The sequence below is a fragment of the Hetaerina americana genome, unplaced genomic scaffold (assembly GCF_022747635.1).
Source record: "Hetaerina americana unplaced genomic scaffold, ioHetAmer1.1.p SCAF_2, whole genome shotgun sequence".
NCBI classification, from domain to species: domain Eukaryota; kingdom Metazoa; phylum Arthropoda; class Insecta; order Odonata; family Calopterygidae; genus Hetaerina; species Hetaerina americana.
Window position 1 is genome coordinate 36,145,960 of NW_027286763.1, and position 14,173 is coordinate 36,160,132.

General features: G+C 39.5%; 1 protein-coding gene across 1 annotated transcript in view; it reads right to left on the reverse strand.

Annotated features, from left to right (window-relative positions):
- The window catches only part of LOC139687742 (3-hydroxyisobutyryl-CoA hydrolase, mitochondrial-like), a 41,128-nt gene extending 29,257 nt beyond the window's left edge, over positions 1 to 11,871 (reverse strand). The window contains exons 1-2 of the mRNA XM_071585010.1: positions 11,849 to 11,871; positions 9,603 to 9,856 (exon numbers count right to left, since the gene is read on the reverse strand). The gene's annotated coding sequence lies outside the window, so the exon portion shown is untranslated. The remainder of the gene's footprint in view (positions 1 to 9,602; positions 9,857 to 11,848) is intronic.
- Between the last annotated feature and the right edge of the window lie 2,302 nt (positions 11,872 to 14,173).

The following is a 14,173-nucleotide window of genomic DNA, read 5'->3' on the forward strand; positions in this document are numbered from 1 at the left end:
AGTCTAGGTTTTATTAACATATTATGAAAATATCCTGAATTCCTTGCAATTACATATTCAATATTTGATATCCTAATACACAACCCACCACGCATTCACATGCCGACTGACAAGGCTACGTGTAATAACCAGTAATAATTTCTCCTCTTACGGAATCATCAATTGGTTTAAGAATTAAAAATAAAATTAGAATTCAATCATTGAACAGGATTTCCACAGCGAAAATTTGGATATAATTGGAGACGATTAAACCTACTGATATGGAGATACTTATAGTATATATATATACTGATAGTTACTGAATAGGACCTATGCAAATAAGTTAAAGTTAAATTTAGTCAAGATGCGACTATCGCTTCGGATAGGAACGTCATTACAGACACCAGTAGCGCCAGCAACCGCCGGGTACGGCACCACGGGGGCCAGAGCGCAGCAGGGAAATCACGGCGGGACGGAGATGACAGGGAGTCATTACTACATCCTCTGTCTCCCACCATTATCACGAGGAATAACTGCCACCAAAAACGCTGTTTTTTCTTGAATGAACAAACTACGACCTCGAATTCCTTGAGCAGCCGCAACTGAAATTTCGCCGGTAAATTCAACCCTATGCCTTCCACAAATTGAATAAATTCTCCAAAATTTCGCAATCTGCCTCCAATGCAATGAAAAAAGTACCCTAGGAAGCCAATTCCATGACCAGGAGTGGAAAGAAGTGCGTCCAAGGAAGTTTATCTCCATTGATGGTTTCGCCACGTGTGAATACAGCCATCTCCTTGACAGGGCACCTCGAATACCCGATTCGGAGAATTGTAAACTCCCGTTCGAGATGGTACTCCGACTGGTCTAGCGACACGAGACTCCGTCAGCTGTTACCATACACCTTTCACACATTTTCTAGTGCATGGGATCCTCAAAAAATTGAATTGATTGCCGAATTGGATCGCGAGCAGCTTAGAGGAGCTAGATTTGTAAAACGTTTTTATGATCAACTTAGACGTGTATCAAAATTATTGGAGGAGCTAGGCTGGGAATCACTCACGGAGCGAAGGTTAAATCACAGATTAAATCTCAGGCATAAATTAGAAGGGCATCTCTTTAACAGTGATGTTGAAAATGTACTATTAACTCCATCATAATACATTAGTAGATCATATCAATAAAATTAGAGAGATCAAGTGTAGAACAGATAGATTTAAAATTTCATTTTTTCCACGAACGATAAGATATCAGAATAACACAGTCCGACCGCGGTAGGGTCATATTTGGGTCAAAATTAGTCTGGTGTGTATTCACCCCCTGCCACACACCCTAGTGGTGGCTGGCAGAATACTTGAAATACTGATGCATTTCCACAAGAGTTGAAGGGAGGATGTAATTTCGAGGTCCCGGCAAATTGTTATATACACAAAACCTTAATTGAACACCCAGACCGACTGAACGTGGCCGTCATCGGGGGTCCCGGCCCCTAGGACACCCTCGAGTGTGATGCCCTAACCGATACAGCGGTGCCCGAATGTACAATTCTGACATTGTGCTACCACTGGAATACTATACTTTTCAGGCGTGACTTAACTAATTAATTTTCCCATTTTGTCTTTCCCTTTATTTACCATTTTATTACTGTTTTACGACTTATATTTACTGAACTGTGCCACATGTGAAGGCATAGATGGCTTTCCCTAAAAATTATTATTACCACTGCAATAAATGAAAGTTATCTTAGATCGAAAATCATGAGAGGATTACAAATTTTTGCAGGCGGGAGAGTGACATTGTATTGGCAGGAACACCGGACTGGTGTGGCGGGAAAGACCCAACGGACACGCTTGGAGCCAAGGTCTCCACGCTACTCTCGAGAGGCCCCTAGGGAAAAAGTGGGTGAACTTTTTACAAATTTAGACGCAAAAATATCGGCTTGCTGGAATCGTGGTATGGAAAAGTCAATGTGGTTTTATTTCATCATACTGCCAAATGTGTGCAAAACAGGACACCTTGTCAATAATGCCCTTGAAATATGGTCTTGGACGGTGAAATTACGTAATAAGTTAAAGTATGTGTATATACGCCAAAGTCATTAATCCGCAAAAGAAAGAATTCCAGTTAATAATAAAGGAGAAGAGTCCAAGGACAGACCTCTTAAAATGTTTGAAAAAAAGATCTGGCACTAATCCCATCTGTTGCAAGTTAAAGAGGAGCTTTTAAAAAATAAAAAAGAAGCTTACTGCTGACTTTAAATAACGGCAGCACACGAAACCGAAGAACAGCCTTTACGTTCGTCAACACTAGTTGGAAGTTCCGATGAATCGTGAGTTGATCACAAAGCGATCAGTTGAAAATATAACTATAATCAGATTGCTAAAAGCGTTGAAGTTCAATTACTTTCCCAAAAACAATAAGTGAATTAATATAAATTTAGTATGAAATTTGGCTTATAAAATTATTTGAATTAGTCTTTGGGAAAAAAATGAATTGCAAACACATAGGTTGCGATGCGATTACATTTAGATTGTACAGACACAAGAATAAATAAATATCAGGGAAAAAAATATTTTCAGGTGTTGAGAGATGGGATAACTAAGTACTTCAACCCACTGCGTTGATAACTCTCTTCAACAAATTAAGAATAAATGTTAGTTCTGGGGGTATTATCGTTTGCTTACTCCTTTGAGCATTGTTCATGGAATCGGGTAACAGAAAACGAAAAAATAAAAAAATGTACGAGGGTCATCCGGAAAGTAGTACCCGTTCGTGAAATAAAGACACAAAAGTAAATATTGACAAACATAAAAAATTTTATTTGAAAGAGGATACTTTAAACTACTTCTCAACATAATCTCCAAGCAAATTAAGGCATTTGTCATAACGTGTGACAAGATTCTGTATTCCTGCTGCATAGTCCTTCGCCGCCAGCTCATTGAGATACGCGAGGGACCCATCTTGCACAAATTTTTGCATAATGCAGATGGTGTTTAACAATTTCATGAACAATTGTTCGAGAAACATTGGGAAAATGCTCACAGATGTCATCAATTGTGACGCGCCGATCGTTCCTCACGAATTCGTCAACTGAGCTCACCAGTTGGTCTGTAATGACAGACGGTCTCTCCGAACGCTCATCGTCGTGTGTGTTCCCCCTCCCCATGTTGAAGTTGCGACACCACCGCCGAACAGACGACTCGTCCATTACATTGTCTCCATACACCTCCTTTAATTGGCGATGAATATCACATGGGCGAACGTTTCTTGCATTGAGGAATTTAATCACTGCCCTCACTTCACAACTGGCGGCGTTCTCAATTTTTTTAAACATTGTAAACAATCACAGAAACAACACAGGCAATGCTAGCGTCACGCAACTTGGCTCAGAGAAGGCAGACAAGCCACTGAAGCTATCTGACCTCGTCCAGCGGCTACTCGCGTCGTCAGCACTTCATGCGGCACGAACGGGTACTACTTTCCGGATGACCCTCGTACGAAGGAACAGGTGGATTGATTGATCAGTCCGTGAAGGCCTATTAAATCTGTAAGATCACGGGGAAATGATGGTGCGACCAATCACGAAAGACCGACAGCAGAACAGTGAGTGTTATAGGCAAGATATTATACTATACTGTAATAATTTGCTTCATTTCGCTTCACGTCCGACAGAGGCGAATTCGAAAAGCTTTCGTAGGAAAAAATATACATTGTAATCAAGCTGCTGCACAAAGCTACACTTTCTGCTAACTTTAAAAAAAAAGCGTAGCGATGAATTCTAGGAAAAAACAGCTATTCCCTCCCGCACTCCAACTGAATCAGGAACACCTAATTGAAATATGACACCTCGCCTTGGTAAAACATACACTAGGAATGTGAGGCGTACAGGAGATGGATTTGTAAAACGTTGTTATGATAAACTGAGTAGCACATCAAAATTATTACAGGACCTACGCCGTGAATCACTCAAACTATAGATTAAATCTCTGGCATCAATTGAAAGGATGTCCCTCTACCAATGATGTTGAAAATGTATTATTAGCCCCATCGTACGTCAGGTGAAGGGATCATATCAATAAAATTAGAGATATTGAGTGTAGAACAGATACACCAAATGGGTCATTTCCGTCGATTTAAGACGTCATGATACGCTGCACAGTTTATCAGAACCATTAACAAATCTAGCTCCTCTAAGGGGCACACAATCTAATGCGGCTATCAATCCAACTTCATGAAGATCTCATATACTAGCAGGATGTTCTAAATGAGTCCTCACTAGCGAGAGATAACATTGGTCTGTAACATTTTTATCACATTTTTCCTGTAAGAATATCTCTCGTGCTCTCCTCATTTGTTGTTACCATGTCCACAAATTCCCCGTTCATGTTTCACCCAGGAGAAGTCGTTATTGAGGGTGACGCCTATGTAATTAATCGAGTCCACACTTTATAATTTTCCACTTGTATTCCTGATACAGTAGGCGTTAGAGAGGTAATTGCTCGTTATACAAAAAATCATCCCTACGCCCTTTTTGAAGTTTAATTCTAATTGACAAGTGTCGCACTAACGTTTTATGGCAATGAGGTCATCTATTAAAGCTATTTCACACGCAAGATGATGGATTTTACTCATATCAATTCTAAGAAAATGTGAACCCGTCGATGCAACTTGTTAATTATTTCTTTTACACACCGAAAACATTATTATTTTGATGATTTTCCAAATTCATTAATCAGCAATGTCACCAATTATTTTCAAGAAACAATTTCTATTATTCTAAATCATCACTAACATTCAGTAAGTACACGTTTTACAAGGAAATCGGTAGTACACAACTCACATTTTTAAAAAACATTCAAGTTCATAAGCTTCGAGTGCGACTTCAGAGTCACGTTCTGCAATTCCGCGCTATACCTCAACTTAATGCATGTGTGGTGGGGTAAGAGGCCTTATATACTTCCTTTTTTATATTTGTCATTCGATCGTCTCTATAAGTGAAGTTTAAACTCCCATTTATCCATATGCAGATGTAACCCGGGATTGAGGCGATGGGCAGACTCGATGCAGTTCGAATTGAAGCAAAGAATTCGTTACATAACATTAAACGGAGGTTCAGAATTCGGAATAGGTGTGGCCATTCTGGGTTGACACACATAAGTAAGAGATACATACCCAAAAGGCTGATAAAAAACTCGCTTATATTTAATCTTGTAATGATAGGTGCAAGGACACACAATTATTACATTTAAGAGCAGCAATTACAATGAGTTTAGGTAAGCCATTACGTCATATTCGAGAGGTCACTACAAGAAAATGTTGAATAATCCTCAATTATGGGCATCATATAATATATTCCAGTTAACTCGTACTTCCTCGAACATACTTTTTTTTCAAGAAATTTAAAATTTCATGTCCCGCGAGTTTGATTTCAAAGTTAATTTCATACCGAAATTATCCGCAAGAGACATCTGTTATCATGACTTACATTATATCTATTATACTACCATTTCTCAAACATACAGCGTGTGTCATACAACACACACACATATATATAAAAACTTCAACAGACAATCACAAATCACAAAGACAGCAACAAACAATATAAGAACATATAAAAAGAACACACTCACGCGTTATTTATTAATAATTTCGACGGTACGTACATAGTATCGGTAACAATTTTTTCCTGCCGTGCGCGTTAAGTCCTGAATTCAGACCGTCGGTTAAGTGTTCGCATGATCGCAGATGGCATTGATAAGATGACAGTGCATACCATTATCCCTAAAAATTCGCCGATGCAAAATATCTGCGCTAAACTCGTTCCTAAAATCTAGACGGACGACCGAAAGCAGAGTCGAGTGTCTGCTTGCGAAGACCTACTATATAACGCGAAGCGACGATGTCCCAAACCCCTTACAGCCCCGACTAGCCACCAGCAGACTATTTCCTATTGCCAAAAGTGAAATTCTCCCGCAAAGGGCATCACCATGGGGCCCTAAGTGCCGTCAAAGAAGCTTGCACGCGTACCCTTAAGGACCTTCCGGAATCCGCCAACCAGGGAGCCTTCGAGTGGTGGAAAAACTGGTGGCAAAAGTGTGTCGACGCTCAAAGGATGTACTTCAAAGAATTTTGAGACTTTGTCACAATAACTGAAATAAATCTACCTTTCCGAAAATGTTCCCGATACTTTTGTATATTGGACAGTGCACCACACCTCAAATATTAGAATTAATAACTACCGTGCCTCATGCAAGAATTCTTCCCTGATACCAAAGCACCCCGCCGAATATAACTTCCTTTGATAAATGCTTGAGTGTCCATATTCTAGCATCCCTCCCGCCCTCCATTCAAACTCAAAACAATATAACAGGCATACATCTGGCTCCTCGATTCCTGGAGTGAGCCAGAGTCAATATCAGACACTAATTACCCAAACCTCCAGATATTTTCATTCCCCCTCCGCTCCCCCAAAACCTTCCATATCACTCCCACACCTCCCAACCTTACCCTTCCCCCCCTTCAATCCAGCGTCCTCTCCTCTTGAAACCGTCTCCTCAGTGCCTTCTTTCCCCAGAGGAAGGTGGTTCGACCCCCGATAATTTGGAATACGTTTGAGTTTCATTTGTATGTATTTCTCTGAGTTTTTTGTGGGCTGGCGCTGTCTCGCTTCTCCATTTAAATTAAATATATTATTGGTTAACGTAATTTTAAGACACTCGCTTCAGTAAAAACTATAATCAGTGAGGGCGGTATCAAGGAATACAAAATCCACAAGTCGTTGAATATCGATCATCCGAATGGCAGAGGCAGCGAATTGGCAGAAATTTAAAAGGGAGCATCGACAGAAAAAGACAATGGTAGATATGTTCCGTTTCAGCTTTAGATTTACGCTTAAAATAATAGTGTGTATCGAGGCACACACCTTTCCTTATCTAGCTTAAGGGTTTTCACATATGCTTAATCCTTTTTATATCACCTTATAAGTTTTACGACTGTGCGCCTTCAACATCGACATTCTCCCATGTGCTTTCTGTCATTCATGTTATTCCACATCACTGTGATGGGTATGTGTTTCGGTCAACACATTAGTGACTCCATATTTCTGTTTCTTCTTTAAAAACTAACACTAAAAAATACCAACAATAATCAATAAATTGTCATCTTGATATTACATTACATGGTGAAGATAGGCGTATTGAATGTATACATTTGCATATCCAATGCACAACGCTCACTAACAATGCCATGAATAAATATTACTATCTCTCCGTGCAGCCTTTTAAAATTTGAAGTAAACGGAGAGACATTACACCTACCCCAATATTAAACCAAGGCTAGGATTCGCAAAATTACCACACGAATTTATCATGGGTTGGGAGGAAATTAAACTGTGAATTAATTCAACAAATTGTCTAAAATATGTGTCACTTCTTAAAAACGACGAAATCAAACACAGCCGCACCCAATATTAACCCGAAGGTTACAGGTTCACACATCAGTTCCGACATGGAATTCGGGGAAATGCAGGCAACGTTGCTTACTATTAACTCCCTCCGAAAATGATTAGTAATCGATGAGAGAGCAGAGGGGTTTGAAAACATACACGACTGCAACAAGTGGAGAAAATGGGCCAACACGAAGAATGTTAGCCAGGAGGCGTAAGGTCTACGAAACCTGTTGCTGGAACAACAGGTTTCTTCCAGCCATGTCTAAAACCAAGAATTCTTCTACTATGACTCAACTAAACAATTTTTAAAGAAGTTATCGTATTAAATGTTTTATAGTGCACCAATACAGTTGTAGGTGCCAGCATCCATATGTTGAAATAACGCCGAAGACCGTGAACTTCTTCCGCCCAAAATCACGGTCACATTTATTTCTACATACTTGCGTTAGAGTTCTATTCAGCCGACGGCCAAAACTGTACGAAACTCGCACGTTTCGCATTTCTATACGCAATAGCGTTGTAATACAACGAACGCTTTTTAAGATTAAAATATTTAATTCAGGAAATCAGCACACGAGTATAAATTCCTACATCATTTTTTGCCAAATTCATATACCTTTGAGTTAGATCATTCTGCGACGCATCCCGGCCTTGCTCTATCTAGTACTGCAGCTGCGACATCACTTTAACAGCATTGTCGGCGAGATTCGAAGCCTGTGGCTACTCAACAGTGCGGCTTAAATGATTCCGTCAACAGACAATGCTGATGTTTTTTCACGTCCTGCACTCAAATTAAGAGATTGAATCATCGCTGCGCTTCGGGTTAACGTCGGAAGTTACCGCCTAGCACAACGACGACTGTTCAGTTCCGTTCCCTATTTTGGATAGCATATAATTTTTTTCCTTCGCTCTTTTGTGAGAGGTGGTCTCAACAGTCCTTCCCGCCTTTCCTCTCTCTCCCTTGCTTTCGCTCTCTCTCAAGGTAACACAACGCCTTATGACTTCATTGCCAGGGAGGGAGGGGGATGGAAGAAGTAGGCACATGGCAGAGGGAGCTCTCCGCTTCCCTCCTTTCCCGATTGGACAACAGATCTCACCCGATGTGATGCTTGAAGGAAGGCGACGTTATGGAATAACAAAACGCAAGGGGCAGAACGAAATGAATAAGTTAGCAAGGACTGGCGACTCGACCGTACGCTTGTAACGATGCACACCTTGCGTACCTACTGCATTCTAGATGTGTCGAAAATAGATATACATGGCACTAATAATAACGCAATGATTCTAAAGAAAACTATTTTTTCTTCACCAAGAAGTAGTTTACTCTGGACTACCACTTATGCAACAAAACGGTTAAAGATGTGGATTTTACTCTGCTCTGTAAAGGTGTGTTATCCACATGTAAAAAAATCCAAACATGATTTTTTTTCATTCAGCTAAATTATGGTTAGAGCAACAAATTATGTTAATTTTCGATGGGAAGTGGGCGTTGGCTTCTATTGTATCACGTGAAAGCTGGCCTTGTTTCGGCGAAGATTCCATATCATTACTTTAACAGTCATGCCGTAATCATTTAATTTGCAATGGGGTTAAAATTTAGTAGTGCCACAATATCATCAGAGCATTGAAAGAATGATCTCATGATATAAAAAATTGCCACAAATTAGCTAAAATACATCCTACAAATCGTAATTCACTTCATTTGGCAGGCACAAAAATGTTCACGTACGTTTATGGGTTTCAATAGTTACGACGATCGAACTCTTATCTCAGCTCAGGCAATGTTTACTAACATTAAAACCAAAATATGGCATGACGAATGTTGAAAAATATTACCCTAACCGATCTCCTAATACCTCCAATTAAACACTCATGTTGTCAATACAACCAATGTCGACAGACCTCTCACAAATAATTAGCAATGTTTATCGAGCAATCGGAATTTAACACAGCACTCCATTCAAGAACCTTCTGATAAAAATCGTAGCCAAAGTATATGAGCATAAACTCTAAAATTGACAGAATTACTATATTATCACAGAAATCACAATTTGCAAAGTCTTTCAGGAACGAATGTCGACGCTTGGGAGCCAATCATAGAATTTATACTGAGGGCCAACATCGTGGGAATTATAATATTCTTAGCCACATCAAAATATATAAATTAACTAGTTACCTTGATTCCCTTTAATGTCAAACGAAGGTACGCTGAACTTCAAATAACAGGACTTGCAGCTTGACAGACAACGGATGCCGGTAACACGCGGAATCACCCCACTGCTCGATTACTTGACCACCAGCCGGCATCCGCCACCATCACTTCGCACATGCGCCGCTCTCTCAAATCTGTAGGATCGATAGGCTACGCCAGCAACACCTATCGGTTTCTTTTATCACTACCAGCAGCACAAGGACGGAATGGCGGGATTTCTGTAATCGTAGTAAATGGGGAGTCAACTGAGAGCTTAGGTCATTTGCGCAGGATTTAAGCCTGAAAGTGGCTCCAAGCATTTACTTTGATAATTGATCGGTTATTACTTTAAGTTATTTCCAAATGCTAAAACGCCATTCGATTGGAATGACAGGAAATTATATTTAGTCTGCAAAAGCGTGATATAAAGATTGGATTACATGGAACCTACCATATTTACGATATCTAATTTGGATTTTCATTACCGCATAAAACAGAATATACTTCACGGATACTCACTAATTCTCTGTCATGCTACTAGGGTTTTAAATTGACCGTAAGATTTCTTGGAATTGTCATACAACAACATTTTCCAAATCCGGAGACTTAAAATATGTGTTCCTGAGGAGCATTCCCACTTTGGAGTTGCCCTAATTTATATTTTTCAAAGTCACCCAAGCAATGACCAAAAGCTTTGGGGGCATGCAAGATACATAAAATGACTGGGAATGTATTAATTCAAGCAGTTAGGTTCATAACCAGCTCTAACCACCAGGAAAACCCTTTTCTAAATCTTGTCAGGTTAGAAGTGATTATGGTATTTCATTTGTACAATTGTTTATCTGCAACATAAATATAAACCAGGATAGAAAAAAACGAAAATATATGGAGGGAAACTACAGTAAGAAAGTAAAAGTGCTCTTTATAACTCCTAATTTACATAAAACATCATAAAGTATATTTTACTTTATTTATAATTGCTACAAATTATTTTCCTGTATTGCTTAGTCAGCTGTTTGTTGGTCAATTCAAAGCATAATATTTTATTTCAAGCTACAGTCAATGTTATTTTCTTCCTATATCAGGCAATGTTTTGCTTTTTATCTACAATTGAAATTTACATTGGATAGGTACATAGAATGATCCATTGCTTCTTTTCCTAGTAAAGTAATGTAAAATACAATGATACATATAATATACTTAAAATAACTCAAATTAACTTAGCACTTTAATGTGTACACAAGTGATATTAGTTATATATATTTACGTTGCTATTAAGATAAAATTCAGCCAGACATTTTTCCACAGACAATCCAGATAGGCATTACTATCTGGCAGCTAGGTGTGCCAGATAGTAACGTATGTATAACTACTTTTAAATGATAAACGCGCTAATATCTAAATCCATAAAATCAGATTACATATTTCTCCCAGACCTATCAACAAACCAAAGGGTTATAATTAGGAACCATTATTTTTCCTTCATATATACTTTCTTTGTAGGTAAAAACTGAAAGAGCTAAGTTCCTCACCTCCACACACAACTAGTAGAACAAATGAGTCCCAGCAATTGTATTTTCACCACTGAATCCCATTTATGGTGGATTATTTTCCCAATGCCTAAATGCTTACTCTATTAACTTCTCCACTAGCTCTTCATCTAAAATAACCATTCAGGACAAATTTCATTTACATACTTCACACTTTCAGGCTTAACTTCATGGAATTGTTTGTCCAAATTAAAAGAGTATGTAATTTTCCACAGACCTTATTTCACAGTACAATGCGTTTCACTAACTAGCAGCATTAACGGGTACAAGTGACACACACAGCTGTTTAATATATATCCATTGGACAGAGGAGAGAGGGGGTAAGTTTGCAGGGCTTCAAAGTTGATGGTTATGGCTTTTTCCGTCAAAGGAAGAAGATGTGGTGGTGCCTTGGTTATGACTAAGCATTGGGTCCGGTCCAGGTTTATTGGGGGGGGGGGGGAGGCGACCACATAGAACCATTGAATTTATTTACCCTTGGGGAGAGGGATGGCTGTGTAGGGTTGGGGGAATTTTCGGAAGTACAAGTTGGTGGCTGAGGAAAGAGAACACAAAACAGAAGAACAGTGTTGTTTTGGTTGCGATGTTTCATTGGGTCTGGGCATAGCATAGATCAACTGTATATACACGTATGTTTATATATATCGCCAGTGAACAAAAACGCAGACAAATGAAACTTACCTATTCCACATTTTTGGTGGACGAACCACCTTCCAATGGTGAAAGAAGGAACTTAGGAGAAGGTTTCAAGAGGAGAGGATGAGGATGCTGGATGGAAGGGGAAGGGAGGAAAAGGTTGGGGGGGAAGAATGAGGAGGGGAATGTTTGGAACTGTGGGATAGATAAGGAAATACAGAAGGTTTTGGGAGTGGAGGGGGGATAAAAATATCTGGATATTGGGCAATTAGTTTATCATATTGATTCCTGGCTCATTCCAGGAATCAAGGAGCCAGATATATGCCTCTTCTATAGTTTTAAGTTTCAGTAGAGGGTCGAAGTGTGGGAGGGATGCTTGAATAGACACACTATAGCATTGAAGATACCAATATTACCATAGCCACCATTGATGCCACATCCCTTTATGAATTTATTCCCCACTTAGAAGGTCTCTCTGCTCTCCAATATTACCTCTCACAATGCCCTAAGCTACACATATCCAGCACTAAATTTCTCCTTAGCCTTTCTGACTTCATCCTTACACATAATTAATTCATCCTCCTTTAACCATAAATAACATCTACTTGTAGATCAAGGGTTGTGCCATCGGTAGCAGGTTCAGCCCTTCCTATGCAAACCTCTTTCTTGGTCTTGCAGAGACAGAGTCCCTGTTAAAACAAGCCCTGAAACTTTTACTGTGGCTGGTGGTACTGAATCCCTGAAAACCTTCATTTTTGACTTCAATGCTTCATTCTCTGTTTCCTTCACATCTACATTTTCATCCTCGTAAATCGCTTTCCTTGCTGTAAATATAACATTAACAGACAAAACATTCCACACTTTTATACATATAAAACCGATGAACAAACAAGAATACTTACACTATCACAGCTGTCACCTGTATCACACCAAATGCTCTGCTCCTTATTCCCTTTCCATAAAAGGACAAAGACTCTGCAATAATTCCAACTCCCTGGATAAATTCCTCTCTAACCTACACCATTCCCTCCTCCAATAAGGTTATCCTGAATCCCTCCTAAGCAAAAGAATCCGAATACACGCTTACACTCCCAAGCTTTCCTCCAATACAGAAACCCACCCCCTTTCATTTTGTACAACCTACTTTGCTAACATAAGAGTCTCTTAGATCCATCCTAAAAACCTCTACTCTATCCTCAAGAACCACTACTACACCACCAACTTTTTTCTCAAATGTCCCTCAGTTACTTTCAAATGCCCCACTAACTTATAAAATCTCCTCAAATCAACCAAGCCACTCATTAAATCCCCCCAATTCCAAATCCACTCCCATGCAATGTAATAAACCTAGATGCAAAATATGCCTATTTTGAAAACCCAAATCCCATCCCTCTCTCACATCAATTCCCTACTCCTCGTGCACCTCCAGTGATGTAGTTTATCTTCTGAAGTGCTAACTATGCCCGGCCTTCTACATTGGACAGTGTAGCGCACCCAAAAATATTAGGATCAATAACCACCATGCCTCTTGCAAGAATTCTTCCATGGCTGCGATGCTCCCAATCTCAGAACACACCTCCAAACATAACACTCCTTTAGATAGATATGATAGTGTCTCTATTCTAGAATCCCTCCCACTCTCCATTCAAACTCAAAACAATAGAACAGGCATACATCTGGCTCCTTGAATCCTGAAATGAGGCAGGAATCAATAGCAGACATTAATTACCCCAATCTCCAGATATTTTCATCCTCCCTCCAATTTCAAAAGCTTCCATATCAATCCAACATTTCCTAACCTTTCCCCACCTTCCCCTTCCATGCAGTATCCTCATCCTCTCCTCTTGAAACTTTCTCCTCAGTTTCTTCTTTCCCCAGAGGAAGGTGGTTTGGCCACCAACAATTTGGAATACATGAGTTTAATTTGCATGTGTTCCTGGTTATATATATGTATACAATGACAAGTCTGATTTTGTGGAATGAAGTAATTAGATTTACAGATGATCAAGCTTTAGTTTGTCAGTCAGCCAAGAGGTTGCAAACTCTGCTGAGTGCATTGAAACGTCAGAGCAATAGACATGGGATGAGAATAAATGTAAATAAAACAAAGGTTACACAGCTTTCTAGGAAGAGGTAAGCCAAGCTAAATGTTAAAATAGGAAGGCAAAAAATAGAGTGTTGGTTGCCAACCCTGGTGGCAGTGGGGTAATGTCCTCATCTGCCAGCCCAAAGGTTACGGTTTGCTTCCAGCAGGGTGTGTTTCCCTCCGCCTTGGGCTTGGGAGTTTGTAATTATGCCCATTGTTACATTAATCATTGTTAATAGTCCAATGAAAAGGTCAAAAAGTGCTGTTTTTTCATTAATGCTAAA